The sequence below is a fragment of the Aplysia californica genome, unplaced genomic scaffold, assembly GCF_000002075.1.
Source record: "Aplysia californica isolate F4 #8 unplaced genomic scaffold, AplCal3.0 scaffold00040, whole genome shotgun sequence".
NCBI lineage: Eukaryota > Metazoa > Mollusca > Gastropoda > Aplysiida > Aplysiidae > Aplysia > Aplysia californica.
In genome coordinates this window covers 642,774-656,754 of record NW_004797310.1, presented here as the reverse complement: position 1 = coordinate 656,754, position 13,981 = coordinate 642,774, and the positions used below count along the sequence as shown (strand labels likewise).

Genomic DNA, 13,981 nt, shown 5'->3' with positions numbered 1-13,981 from the left:
CCTCCCCCAACCCCCTGCCCAGTATTATCGTATGGTATTCAAGTTGTTGTATGCTCTTGTGTCTACCTTTCAATGCTTATAACTTATAATGTGCCTGTGTTTTGTGTGTCTGTCTTTTATTTTGCTTTTTTCTATTTATGGCTGTCTTTCGTGTGTCTATCTTTTGTTTTGTTTGTATCATTGTGTCTGTCTTTTGTGTGTTTTTCTGTTTCGTTTCTTTTTTAAATTTACATGTGTTTGTAAATTTGTGTACATGTCAATCGCCAGTTTGTTCAGCAACTCTCTTCTCCAAAATCATAAATCTTTTTAATACTATAAATATTTAGCTTGGTACACGTAATTAGTTTTAAGTTTTGGTAACGTTTTTATGTTTTACAGCTCTTTTAACACAAATAGGTCATACAAGTGCGGAAGATTACAGGTGTTACTAGTGAGTGACATACTAAGGAAAGAAAGAGAAGAAATAAGGATGATATAATTTTGATGGGGGAAAAGGAGTAAACCACACCACAGTACCTGCCAACCACCCACCAAATACAAGCTACATGTATTTGACAAGGTATACGATACGGAAGAAGACGGTCAGAGGGAGGTTTACGTATTTTGTGGAGCTGAACTTATAAGAAAAAAACCAGAAAGAAAACAAATGGAGGAAGGGGAGACCTTTAGTTGGGGGAAGAGAAAAGAGAGAGAGAGAGAGAGAGAGGGGGAGAGAGAGAGAGAGAGAGAGAGAGAGAGAGAGAGAGAGTGAGTGAGGTGAGGTGAGGTAGAGGAAAAGGGTAGAGAGAGGGGGAGGAGAGAGATACTGAATGGGAAGGAGACAGACGGACAGACAGAGAGCCAGATAGACAATAAATGTAAATACAGACGGATAGACTAAAGAGTGTTTCAATTTGTTTGTCTTCTTCTTCTCGGTCGCATCACACTTGAAGTCTGGTATCTGTCATAAATTGGGCCGTCCTACTCAGTTCATCTGTCGGCCCGTATAGCTTCTCTTACAGCATCAGTGGGGTTGGCCACGTTTCCTGTCTCAGGGCCCTGTGTGTCTTGCAGTGCTGAAGGATGTGTCCAACAGTTTGGTCCGCCTCTCCACATTGGCATTTTGGTGATTGTACTAGTTTAAAACATTTGTACATATGTTGTCTCAGTCTTGTGTGTTGTGTCCTTAGTCTGAAGATAATCACTTGTTCTTGGCGGGACAGCTCATGGTAGCCATCTGGTGTCTGAGGTGCATTAAATAGTGTATTTATAATAGTTTTTATTTCTGTGTAGTTAACGCTGTTGTCTGGTTGCTCTTTCTGTGCTCCTAGTTTGGCCATCCTGTCTGCCTACTCATTTCCTAAGACACCACAGTGTGATGGAATCCACTGCAGCATGATTTTCAGACATGGGATGTCCTCAATTTCTTTTTGTAGCCTTGGTAGTTTGCCGGAAGTGATTGCCTGCAGTACTGACATGGCATCTGTTAGGAACACTACTTGGCTTTGGGGGTCTACCACATTCTTGATGATGTTTGCTGCATGTATAAGAGCCTCCGTCTCTGCCCTGTAGTTTGTACAATGTCGCCCTGTTGGGACTGCCTCTGCTTGTCGTCGTCCATTCCCCCTGCCTGTATCAATTCTCCTGGGATGTTGTCCACTCCTGCTGATTTCCCCTTCTTCAGTGCTTTAACTGCTGCTTCAACTTCTTCTCCAAGGATTGGGTGGTTATCGATGTTGGTTGCTGGGGGAACGTTTAGATTCTCGGGGTTTCCTGTGGCTTTGTAGTTGTACAATTCTGAGCAATATTCTGTCCATCTTTTCAAAATGTCTTGTTCCTCTGTCAGGCATTTTCCTTGTTTGTCTTGAATGGTGGTGGTGCGCCCTTCCTTAGTGCATGTCAGGTCTTTTACTACGCATGTTAAAGAGCACTTGGTTGTCCTAAAATTGTTATTAAGAGTGTAGGCCTCAGCCGCCACCTGGCCAAAATGCTAAATTAAATCCTTCTTCGATTGAAAATGTTCTAGTCAGTATAAAAACATAAATAGAGGGCTTTCAAAACCAAAATGTCGTTGCCTGTAGGCAAGAGATCCTACAAAGTAGGAAAAAAGGTGTTATACGTAAAAATCAGTTGCACTGCAGGTTGAAGAACCAGCAATCGACTACCCCTTAAACTAAGCAAGGGCGGAATACAAAGATGAAAGAAGTTTGCTCCTTTAAATTCAGCTAATCATTACAAAATTAAATGTGCAGGTCTACATGAAGGTAAATAAATATCGCTTTAGGTGTATTTACTTGAATTTGTAGAACATCTCCTGCAACTTTGCTGTGTTGCTTATACCCAGGGCCTATGTTATGATGAGTGTCACTGGAGGTTAGGACAATAGACTTGTACCATTATATGTCTTCAGATTTATTTTAATGCCAAGCTTGTAACAATCTAGATCTAAAACTGAAACATTTTTTTTTATCAGTAGCATCTTATTCTTTATTACATTCGTTTTAGCCTTGGAATTTATTCAAGCAGTTTTCAAGGACAGATTGTTGTTGGTAAATAGTTATTATGCAAAAACAACATGAATGTAAAAAGTTTGAAGTTTACAGGATAGAGACAAACTTCAGATGAGAAAGCCGGGTTTATTCTCGAAGAAGTTTTCCGTGTTATGTTAGTTGATAGAGATTTACCTGGATTTTGAACTCTTAACCCCTTATATTTGCACACGTGCAACAAACAATGACATAGTGATATATTGGTCTTCATATACGTTTGCTGTTTCATACAAAAAGAAGTATGCATGCATGAATTTAGCATTCCTGTTAATCTAAAATGAACTGAAGTGACCCCAAGGTGGGTCTATGACATATGGCGAGCAATGAGTAGTCAACCTAGATGACCAATCACATTGACATGAGGCACGCCATTTTCACTTTTTATCCTATCCTGAGTCTAAAGATCTAGATCTGCTCCTATCCACTTGCTCTTTGGTGTGACCCCATCTGGGGAAAACATTACAGAATCGTTTCATCAAGATTTACAACGCACAATGTGTGTGATCCCATCCACAAGAGTAGCTGATCTATGACGCAATGGACAGTTCAATTATCACAAATTTTCACTCTTGCTTGACCTACTGTGTCCGCCCGGGGTTTTGTTCGGTAAACAACAATCTGAAATGCGGGATCTTAGCCGAATGTAGCCCAATGTAGACCTTCACAGTGGGATCTTAGGGGTGACTTTTGTATAGTAGAAATTCTGTTTTCTTAAAACAGCGGAATCTTAGGCGAACCGGAATCATAAGTGGTGGGTCTTAGGCAGAGACTGCTGTAATAAATTTTGCACTTGCCCTAAAACACACATCAAGGGGCCACCACTCTGTGTATGCGACATTTTGTGTTGATTTTATAAATCCCTCCCTTGTTAGTAAACAAGAAAATTTCTCATAACATTGTGCAAATAGTTTTTGTTTGATAATACGTAAGCTTAATTTAGGAGTGGAGGTCAGGGGGAATGCCCCTGTTTTTTCCCACGATTTGATTTTTTGCAATTAATTTGCAATTTTTTGAAAATGCATTGATTTGCAAAAGTTATAGTGGGCAGTGTGGGATCTGCAGCAACAAAAAAACCCACAAAAAAAAACCCATCTGACTCCCAAAAGTAATGCATCTGTGTGTTGGAGTGACAGTAAAAATTTACCAGCTTCCCTTGTTCCTAGTTACGTGTATGCAGGGGCGAAGGCTGACTTGTTTGACAGGGTAATCAAAGTGAAACGGGATCACAATCAGATATGGCCTGTAGGTATCACACAAGAATCTTACTCGAAGCGGCGACTCTGAGTTGTGAATGAAAACAAATCCGGAATTCATATTGTATGTTCAACCGCCAAAATAATCGGGAAAGTATCTTATGAAATATCAGTTCCAACTAAAATTAAATTTAACTTTTGGATGTGAATACATAAACACGAAGCAAAGAAGCAAAGAGGTCAGTACTAGATCTATATGTTATAGATCTACCAGTGAGTCTAACTCTTTGGTAGAACATGACAATTATCTTTTTTTTTTTATTTCACATTTGGCTGTTTTTGTTAGCCTTTCGCGGCCAGGAGCTGGTGTCATAATCGAGGTCACGATCTGATTATAGGACGGTAAAAAGTCGAGGAAAAAAAAACAAGCACATTGAGCAGTCAAGAGATTATTAGGAGTTAGTTTCCCTTACATTTGTGAGGTAGACTCGACCAGTGTTAGTTAGCTTACATAAATCAGGGCTTCTGATTGATTATTACTGTGGCCCCAAAGGGGTGAACAGGGTATATGTGGCAATGAAACAGCTGTGACTGCTATGCACATGTTCCCTTCAAGTCTATTGGTAGACTCTTACAGTCTTACTTTAAGCTTACTTAATCAAAGCTTTCGACTGCTTATGGAGTGGCCCGAGAGGGGTGAGGAGGCTATTTCTGTGGCCGTGAAATCGTTTTGAATGTTAGGCATACCGTTCATTGTTGATTACGAACTTCTTTTTACGTTTAATTTAAGAGGTTTACGTTTAAGAATGAATTTGACAGCGACAATGTTTCGAAATTAGGAAGGGAAGCAGTGATTATTTGATTATATAAACGCTTCGCCCCTGCATGGGAGGGACAAAGTTACAGTGGGACTATAGGCTAAGTCCACATACACTGAAGACGAGTTTTTGATCTGTACCAACAGACAGGCAGGTGGATAGATAAATTGGAAGAAGAATGATAGACAGAAAAAAACACCGACAAGCAAAAGATTCTTTTGGAGTTTTGTTGGGAAAGCAAATGCTCCACTTACACTTCAAAACTACTTCAAGTAAAATTTTAGAAGAGAAAATCTGGTTTAGCCAGTGAAAAGTCTTCACAACTATTTTGACAATGTACTTTCAGGTTTTGAAGCTGTACGCTTGGGAAAACGCCTTTCAAGACAAAGTGGGCATACTCAAAAGTAATGAACTCAAGATCATTCTCAAGACGACACTGTTCATGGCATCGTTGTCTCTAATTTTCCAGACTGTTCCATACTTTGTGAGTAAAAGAGTCCTTACTGTGAATGTGTGAGTTGTTTTTTTAAGCTAATGTGTAGAGCATGGGCAATGTTATAGGAGCATTTTATTATATTAGTTGTTGTTTTTTGTTGTTGTGTATGTGTATAACTGCAGAAATAACAATATAATATATTTCATATATATATATATATATATATATATATATATATATATATATATATATATATATATATATATATATATATATATATATATATATATATATACACATATATATATATGTGTGTGTGTGTGTCTGTGTGTGTGTGCGTGCGTGTGTCTGTGTGTGTGTGTGTGTGTGTGTGTGCGTGTGTGTGTGTGTGTGTGTGTGTGTGTGTGTGTGTGTGTGTCACAACGTGGTGGCTTGTGGAGTTATGGATACGATCTGAAAGCTCATTCATTTACCTTCCTTTCAATGAAAAAAATACTCATATTCGTTATCTTGAATAGAAGTCTAGATATTGCAATTGAAGGAGGTGGGGTCGCCTGGATTCAGTGGTAAAATTAGCGAGAACATGGTCCTCAAAGTTTGGAAACTTCAATGGTTTGAGAGTCTTTGAAATCTGAAAAATTACGTATTTTGTGTCTAATCAACGTTTTTCAGTAAAATTCACATGGAAATATGTTTTTGAGCCAACAACATTTTGATAAGACTTTCGAAACATTTGTGGAAAATACATTTTTCTTCGAATTCATTATTTTGACGGCTAAGCGCACAAAGTGACTGTATCCATTTTTCACAGTTTCACTTTTGAGATTTTGGCGATATTGAAATCTCTATAACATAGTCCATAAAAGAACGTTAATACCTTGATACCGAATTAAACTACGGCTTAGATATTTACAGAGGTAAAAGAGCGACATAAAATCTCACTACCCATATCAATCTAACGTATGTATACATTATATGAAGGGTGCAAGGGGAAAACCAGCCATATCACGTTTTGTTAGTTTTGAGAAAAGGGAAAGTTTTACTTTGAAGTCTTCTGGTCATCGCTGTGTCCACGGTTGATGTTTCCCCTTGATATATAAAGTATGTCTACTAACTGATTTTTACATGACATAGTTAAGCTTTAAAGTGCTGAAGTGTGATTGTGGTTATGTCATAAAGTAAATGTGTACGAAAAGGTCATAGCTGGTTTTCCCCTTGCACATTCTGAATAATATGCATCCTATTTTGATGATTGATGACTTAAATCTCTTGCTATAATCTATTTGTTATTACCAAACAAAAATACACTTCGGAAAGACTTGTAATTAAAAAAAACAACCAGATAAAATAATACTTTTGTCAATATTCAATTATTAGTTTATTGAAAAATTGTTAGAACTTTAAACCGCAAATTCTAAAGGATATAGAAGTCGAAAAAGCCATTAAAGAGATGTTTAAAGGCAAAGCAGCGGGACCTTATCTACTCCCAATGGAAACAAATGAAGTACTTGGTAAATGGAGAGTGGAGAAATTGATTAACCTGTTCAATACCTTCAATTAACTGGAAATATTCCAAGAGAAGTTACTTCTACATTCATCACGTTACCTAGAAATTCTGGAACAACAGGCTACGAACAAATGCTGCAAACAATTCATCTTATGAGTCACTCAATAGTGGCTGTTGTGGTCTACAGGTACGGTATTCACCTCTCATTCAGTAGGTCCCGGGTTGGAAACCTGACTTGGCTCCTCTCTCCCTTACTCCTGACTCTTTTTTCTGCTACCATACCTCTTTCTACTGTTAATCCTGACTCCTTATTACTGCTGTCATTAAGTCACGTGCTTGATCCTAGGGTAGGTAGGATCACCCACCTCGCCTTCTCGGATAAGGACTAACAATATCGGAGGTCCCTTGTGCAAGTTGCGCCCATTAAAGATTAGTTGGCTTCAGCCACCACCAGGGCAAAATTCAAAATTTATTCTTACAAAAACTGAAAATACTGTGGACAGCATAAAACCACGTAGAGTACCTTCGAAATGGGAATGTGACTGCCTGAAAGCTAGAGGCCCTACTAAGTTGGAAAAACAGTCGCAAACGTGAAAATCAGTTACACTGCAGGCAGGTTGAAGAACCAGTAGTCGACTACCCCTGATATCTAGCAGCAGGGGAACAAATAAGAACAGAAGAAATGACACAATTAAACTAAAATGTACTACTGGTGACATGAATTAGAAACAAGATAAGGCCTGAGGTTTTAAAATGCAATTTGGGTTAATAGCTGACAGTGGAAGAACTAATGCCATATTCATCATCACAATGTAAAAAAAAAGAGAGGGGCGTTGAAATGCTAAAAGATCTTTATCTACGGTTCATTGGTTATTCAAATTTGTTTAAACAAAATAAAGCATGAAGATTTCCAATTTATGTAAAACCAGCGAAACACTGATGGTCTTAGTCATTCCAAATACTGAAATAATAAATCAAACGTGTTTTAACCAAAAGAATGCATTTTAGGACAATGGAAACAAGAGCCATTTTCTAAAGAGATGGTGAACCTTAAATAAAAAGTTCAGACCACTTTAAAGAGATTTTAGGAGAGAAGGTATGTAGAGGTTTCTAAGTAATGTATGAAAATCGTTAAATAACAAACTTTATCAGCACATCATATCGTTGAATGAGCTTCTATGCTGTGCATGCATGAGCTAAGAGGACTCGATTTGTATTCTCAATCTACTACATGTATTCTAATTGCAACCACCTGCTGAAAATGCTGTCACTCTAAATTGTACAGTGGAATGAATAAGTGAATGTTGAAATGTTGTGTGGGGTATTTTCGATTTTATTTTGTGTTGTTTTCTCTTAAATAAAGGTATGTTCATTACAATAATTGCTTGGCAAAGCTCAGTTTTTCTGTTGTTGATTTTTAAAATCGTTTTATTTCTCTTCTGTTCTCTATAATCCATGGATCTTGGCATTCTCTTCTTTTCATTAAGGCTCACTTCAGCATAATGCTATCATTAATCATGCACTTCTATCAGTGTTTACACGAAATAGAAAGTTCATTTTCTCTTTGAACTCTCCGTTTTTCTCATGATAAAAAGCTTGTTATTATTTTGCTTGTAAATAATGGCTGTTTCAACCATTGTTGCAGGTTTAAGTCGCATCTTTCGGTGTTTTCCTCATCACAGATGACTATTTGGACCCGTCCAAGGCTTTTGTTTCTATCTCTTTGTTTGGCCAGCTCATGAGTTCACTCAATATGATGCCTTTGGTTCTACCGCTCATCATACAGGTAACCTCTCTTCATTTGTTAAGGGGGAGGGGCTACACCCCCAAAGTCCCAATTCGGCTCAAAATTATGAAATTTGAGTTGTAGGCATTTATAGCTTCCTCAGCCTCTCCTACAACTATTCCATCGCATAAGAACCCCCCAAAACCGCATTTTTTTCCATACCGGGCATGTTGTCACCACATAAAATTAATATTTTATTTTTCTTTATCGGCCGTTTTCTCAAAACGTGACTTTTCTCAATACTTTTTTGAATAGCTCCTTCATTTTTCACCCAATCTTCATGAAATGTTCACAGAATGAAGAGATGTAATACTAAAAATTTGTCTTTTTAATTTTTTATATGGAATAGATTTTTGTTGGTGGTGTCTGGAGTATGGATTTTCACGGATTTTTTTTAAAAACTTGAATGTTACCTCATGAAAAAATTCATTTAAAATGTTCTAATTCGTTAAGGAAAAAAACGACAGCCAAATTTTTAGATCTTATGTTTGTTAACACGCATGCCAACAAAAAATCAATTTCCATGAGCAATATAAGTGAGGTATTCATTACTTAAGACATGTCAACAAAATCCAACATGGCCGCCGTATCCATGGAAACAAAACTTTTTCTCAAATTTGATTGCTGATCTTAAAACTCCTTACTATGCTTGTTATATTTGTGAAATTTGGTAAAATCTGGTCCAGTAATAAGTTCGACCATTCCTCCTGGTCTACCCTCACCCTTTCCGGGTTTTTTTCGCTCACAGTAGCCTAGCATTATTAATAGACATCACACAACACGCGTTCAATAGGGTAAAATCCCCGTCCCCCACTGAGTTTCTTTTTCCACTTCCCTTGTGCAGCGGGTGATGATGAGAGTGAGAGAGAGAGAGTGAGAGAGAGAGAGAGTGAGAGAGAGAGAGTGAGAGAGAGAGAGAGAGAGAGAGAGAGAGAGAGAGAGAGAGAGAGAGAGAGAGAGAGAGAGAGAGAGAGAGAGAGAGAGAGAGAGAGAGAGAGAGGCTTTTATGTTTGGCAGAACAGGGAGACAAGGCACTGAGAAGCTGCCAGCCGCCCCTAGTCTTATGGGACCATCCCACTTTTTAAATTGCTATCCGATTATCTATCATATAATGTGCAGCCCCCTTCCCCTTTATATTCTTTGCTTTCCTCCTCCTTCTTTTCTTGCTGTTCCTCTTCCTGCTTTTCCTCCTACTCTTCCTCTTCGATCTCCTTTCCACCCCCCTAGTCCTTGTTGTCCTCCTCATCGTCTTCCTGCTTCTTCTTCTTCTTCTTCTTCTTATTATTATTATTATTATTATTATTATTATTATTATTATTATTATTATTATTATTATTATTATTATATATAAATTATTATTATTATATATAAATTATTATTATTCTCCTTCACCTCCTCCTCCTTCTGTTCCTCGGCCTCCTGAAATGAGCAATATTATCTACCTCAGACCTGTTCAGAACTATTCACTTAGATTTGAAGTACTGTTGCCTTAGTAATTTGTTGATCCTCTCATCTCCCCACCAGGCGGCGTGGTACAACCCAGACAACCGCCCCACCCCGGAGTGGCCCGAGGAAGGAAACCTTGAGTTTGATGACTTACAGATCCGCTACCGCCCGGGGCTGGAACTGGTTCTCAAGGGTGTCTCTTGTCAGCTCAAGCCAGGAGAAAAAGTATGTCTAAAAATTGTGGTGATACTAAAGAATACCTCTACCCCTCTGTGCAGAGGATAAGATTAGATCTACATACTCTTTTGCATAATATTCCTTGATTTTTCTTTTTAGGAAAATGATTTGAATTGTAGTATAATTGTTGAATTCTAGTACTTCGTTACCTCATAACTTGAAATAAAGCAGTGAAGATGGTTTCATTCAAGTGTCTTTATGGCCCAAAAAATAAGTAAAACCTCGTTATACCGCAACATTTGGGGTGAGCATGAATTTGGCGGAACAGCGGGGCTGGCGGTTCAACGGGATTTCTTTGTTGTAGAGCCCCGACTGCCCAACGTTAAGGAACATGATTCTACAGTGCGATCTGTATTTGAAAAGTGTCTTTTTGCAGGTGAAACGCATGTACATGAACATCTATTCAGAGCCGAGAGTCTTCTCTATCTCTGTCTTTCTCATGGAAGAAACAATACTAAGTAGCCAACCAGTGGGTGTTGTTCGTTGTGTGCAATGTCAATGTATATCTCTGGTGGTCAGTTCACTGGTGGTATGTCAGGGCAAATTTAGGTTAGTTAAATAAGGACCGTACAACTCAGATATTTGGCAGATGGCAGTGTGAAGGAGTAAATACTACAGCCCCGCTTACCGCCAGGTTTTGCCAATATACGAAAAGCGTCCCCTATATAAACATAGTATTTGCGCCTTTACACCGCCATCCACCATCTATCTCAGTTGTACGGCCCTTTTTTAAACTACTGTAAATTTACCCCGTTGTACCGCCAGCGAACTGGCCGCCAGAAGTACACACTCAGCTACACACAGCGCACATCGCGGGTACTATCCACTTGGTGGTGGCTTGACAATATTTTATACACAATAAGACTCAAAGAGCTAGGCCTATGCCAAGGTCTAAATCAAACACTTTTCACCAATTTGCTCTATCCCTGTCCACCCCACCTCCCCACCCTTGTCTGGTAGGTTTTAAGCAATATGGATGGATCTACAGTGATGCAGTGTGTCGCAAGTGAACACAATACAATGTGCAATGCAGAAGAGCATAATTGAAATAAAAATAATAACTTTGTAATTCATAATCAAATTTCGCTCCTCGCATGAATCCGACTAAATTTGATGCGCTCTATATGAAAATGCTATTGTTATTGGACTTTGGGCAATTTGTTTGGGTTTTTTTAAATAGCTTTTTGAAAAATTAGATTTAAATTTTCAGGTCGCCTGGAGACACTTTAAAGGAATCTGGCCATCTCCTTTCCCCTGCAAAATTGCCGCCAGATATCAGCCCATTAACTTACAGGCTGGCAAATGCCCGTGAGGCTATTTTAAGTGAGGACTCACGCTCGTCTGAGTGACAGATCGAAGGGAGAAAATTCGTTAATTTATCTAGTGGTTGGTAAACAATTCCCCTGAGGCTGGGCATTCGGTACGACATGTATTTAACAGAATACATGAAAACCTCGTTGTACCGCCAAGTTCATGCTCGTCACAAGGTAGGTGGTATAATAGGGTTTGACGGTAATATTTATTATATAGGTGCTCCTTTTCGTACATTGACAAAACCTGGCGGTAAGTGGAGTTGGCAGTATAACAGGGAATTGGGGGGGGGGGAGGGGTTACAACGAGGTTTGGCTGTTCTTGTAACATTTCTTCAAGAGATTAGCTGTGCAGACCTTGAGAGTGAAAAGAATTGAATAAGGCTGATGTTATGGTTTGTCTACATGTCATAAGATGCAAATAAAGGCTCCAAGGTGTGGCTCCTGACATAAGTTGCCTGGTGCTCCAGGTTGAGGGGTTGGCTTAGAGGTAGCATTCCTATCTTGCAAAACAACGTCTTTGCTACAGAAATAAAACTGCAAACAAGAAAAATTCTAAATGAATGTTCTTGGAGATGCCAACGCCCCTAAAAGAAGCGTATAAGAAGAATGGCGGTTAAAGCCATTTTAAAGCTCCTAAGGGGATTTGACGACTGTTTACCAAAACAACAATTTGGACATGGAATGTGAAAATAGAAGAAAACAGAATCAATCATTACTCTGTTTCCACGAAGAAAGAGAAAGAAAGGAAGGTTTAAAAGTACCTCAATTGAGGAGGGACTTAGATTCGGTCCTTAAGGAAATGGGGAACAGCTGGACAGAGGCAAAGATGATAGCCCAAGACAGAAGTACATAGAGAGCTCTTGTTGGTGGCCTGTACCTCCAGCATGGATTGAGAAATGATGATGATGATGATGATGATGATGATGATGATGATGATGATGATGATGATGATGATGATGATGCCTCTTGGGATGCTAGTTTGCTTAGTTCTTGTCCTGGGGACGTGAGTGAGCATATGTTTGTAATAGAATGTTTATTAAAATTTGTTCCCGCATTTACATTTGTCAAGGAATGAGTTTTATTTTCGTTACACCCCTTTTTGATCATTTGAAAAATTGTCAGAAGTCTGAAATGGAAAAGTTAAAAAGTAGGTACCGGTACATAGCAGCAAAAGATGAAGCAGGAGAGTGCACAGGAACATTTTGTAAAGAAAATTAAAACTTTCTCTAAGTAATAATGCAATTCTTATATTTCAGCTGGGGATTGTGGGTCGGACTGGGGCAGGCAAGTCCTCTCTGACTGTGGCTCTGTTCTGACTGGTGGAGGCTGCAGCTGGCAAAATTGTTCTTGACCGTCACAATATTGCTAGGCTAGGCTTGCATGACCTCCGCTCTCACATTACCATCTTACCTCAGGTAAATTGGTTAGCTTTTTTCATGTTGACGTTTTTGTCTCATAGACCGTAGTGTCTGTGGTCCATCAAACGGAAGGTTTCCCTCCACAGGCAACCCGGGCGGGTCTATTGTCTGGGTTGCACCAAGCCATTCATCAGTTCCTTTCACCCCTGGCAGGGTATAGGCCACATACAAGCTCCTTCCATTTATCTCTGTCCTGGGTCATCCTTCCTAGCTCGTTCAAAGTGAGCTTCATCTCTCTCATGTCCCTTTCCACACATCTCCTCCACGTTTCTCGTTCCAAGCCATTAGGCAGCTATAAAAAATTTTCCGAGTTGTTCTTGAGTTTATATCGGACAGATGTTTTAGCAATTTTGGGAACGAAATGCTTTTGTATGGTCCTTCTGCTCGTTTCAGCTGCTAGATGCTTTTTAAAGGTTCTGAGTGAACATTCACCCTCTGAAAGCATCTGAGCAACTTTTAAAGGGTGACTGTCTACTCAGAGTCGTAGAGTTCTTTCATCCACATAAAAGACAACTTGGTACTTCAACTTCCTCCTCTTATATCAGAGTTGTGAGATACCCATTATGATAATATTAGAATCAAACACGAAAGGCAAGCCCCCTACGTGTTATCTAAATAGTTTACCAGTTCATGAAAGAGATGGTCAAGTTTGAAGGAAAATATGTAGAAATACATGAATAGGAATTACTAAAAATAAACTGTGGGGAGGACTCACTAGTACATGTAGTACACAGCCACAGAAGATGTCAAATGTGAGATGGTGTCAACTTTGCTACCCTTGGGAGACAAGAAAAAGAGAGTAAAGGGGCAAAGACAGAGGAAGAAGATAGAGAAGAAGATAAATACTTTAAACGTTTTTTTTTCTTTTCTTTTTTTCTTTTTCTTAGGGGGGGGGGGGGTGGATGTTGAGTCGCTTTTAAATGTCTCTAGTAAAACCAGGGATTTTTTTACTACATGATCTATCAGATTCACACACATAGAGTCATGTCACGATGCTCTTTTCCTCAGAACCCTGTGATTTTTTCTGGGACAATCCGCATGAACCTTGACCCCTCGGAGCAGCACATGGACTCGGAAGTTTGGGAGGCTTTGGAGCATGCACATCTCAAGGATTTTGTGAATGGTCTAGTGGGACAACTGGACTATAACTGTGGGGAGGGAGGACAGAACCTCAGGCATCTTGCATGCACGTTTGTTCACAGTGTGTGTATTTGGTGGGAGTGTGTGTGTGTGTATGTGTATGTGTGTGTGTGTTTGTGTATGTGTGTGTATATGTGTGTGTGTGTGTGTGTGTGTGTG

The 13,981-nt window shown here is 39.2% G+C and overlaps 1 pseudogene; it reads left to right on the top strand.

The window, feature by feature from the left end:
• LOC101858328 overlaps positions 1–13,981 on the top strand; it is a 25,482-nt pseudogene that overhangs the window by 8,810 nt on the left and 2,691 nt on the right.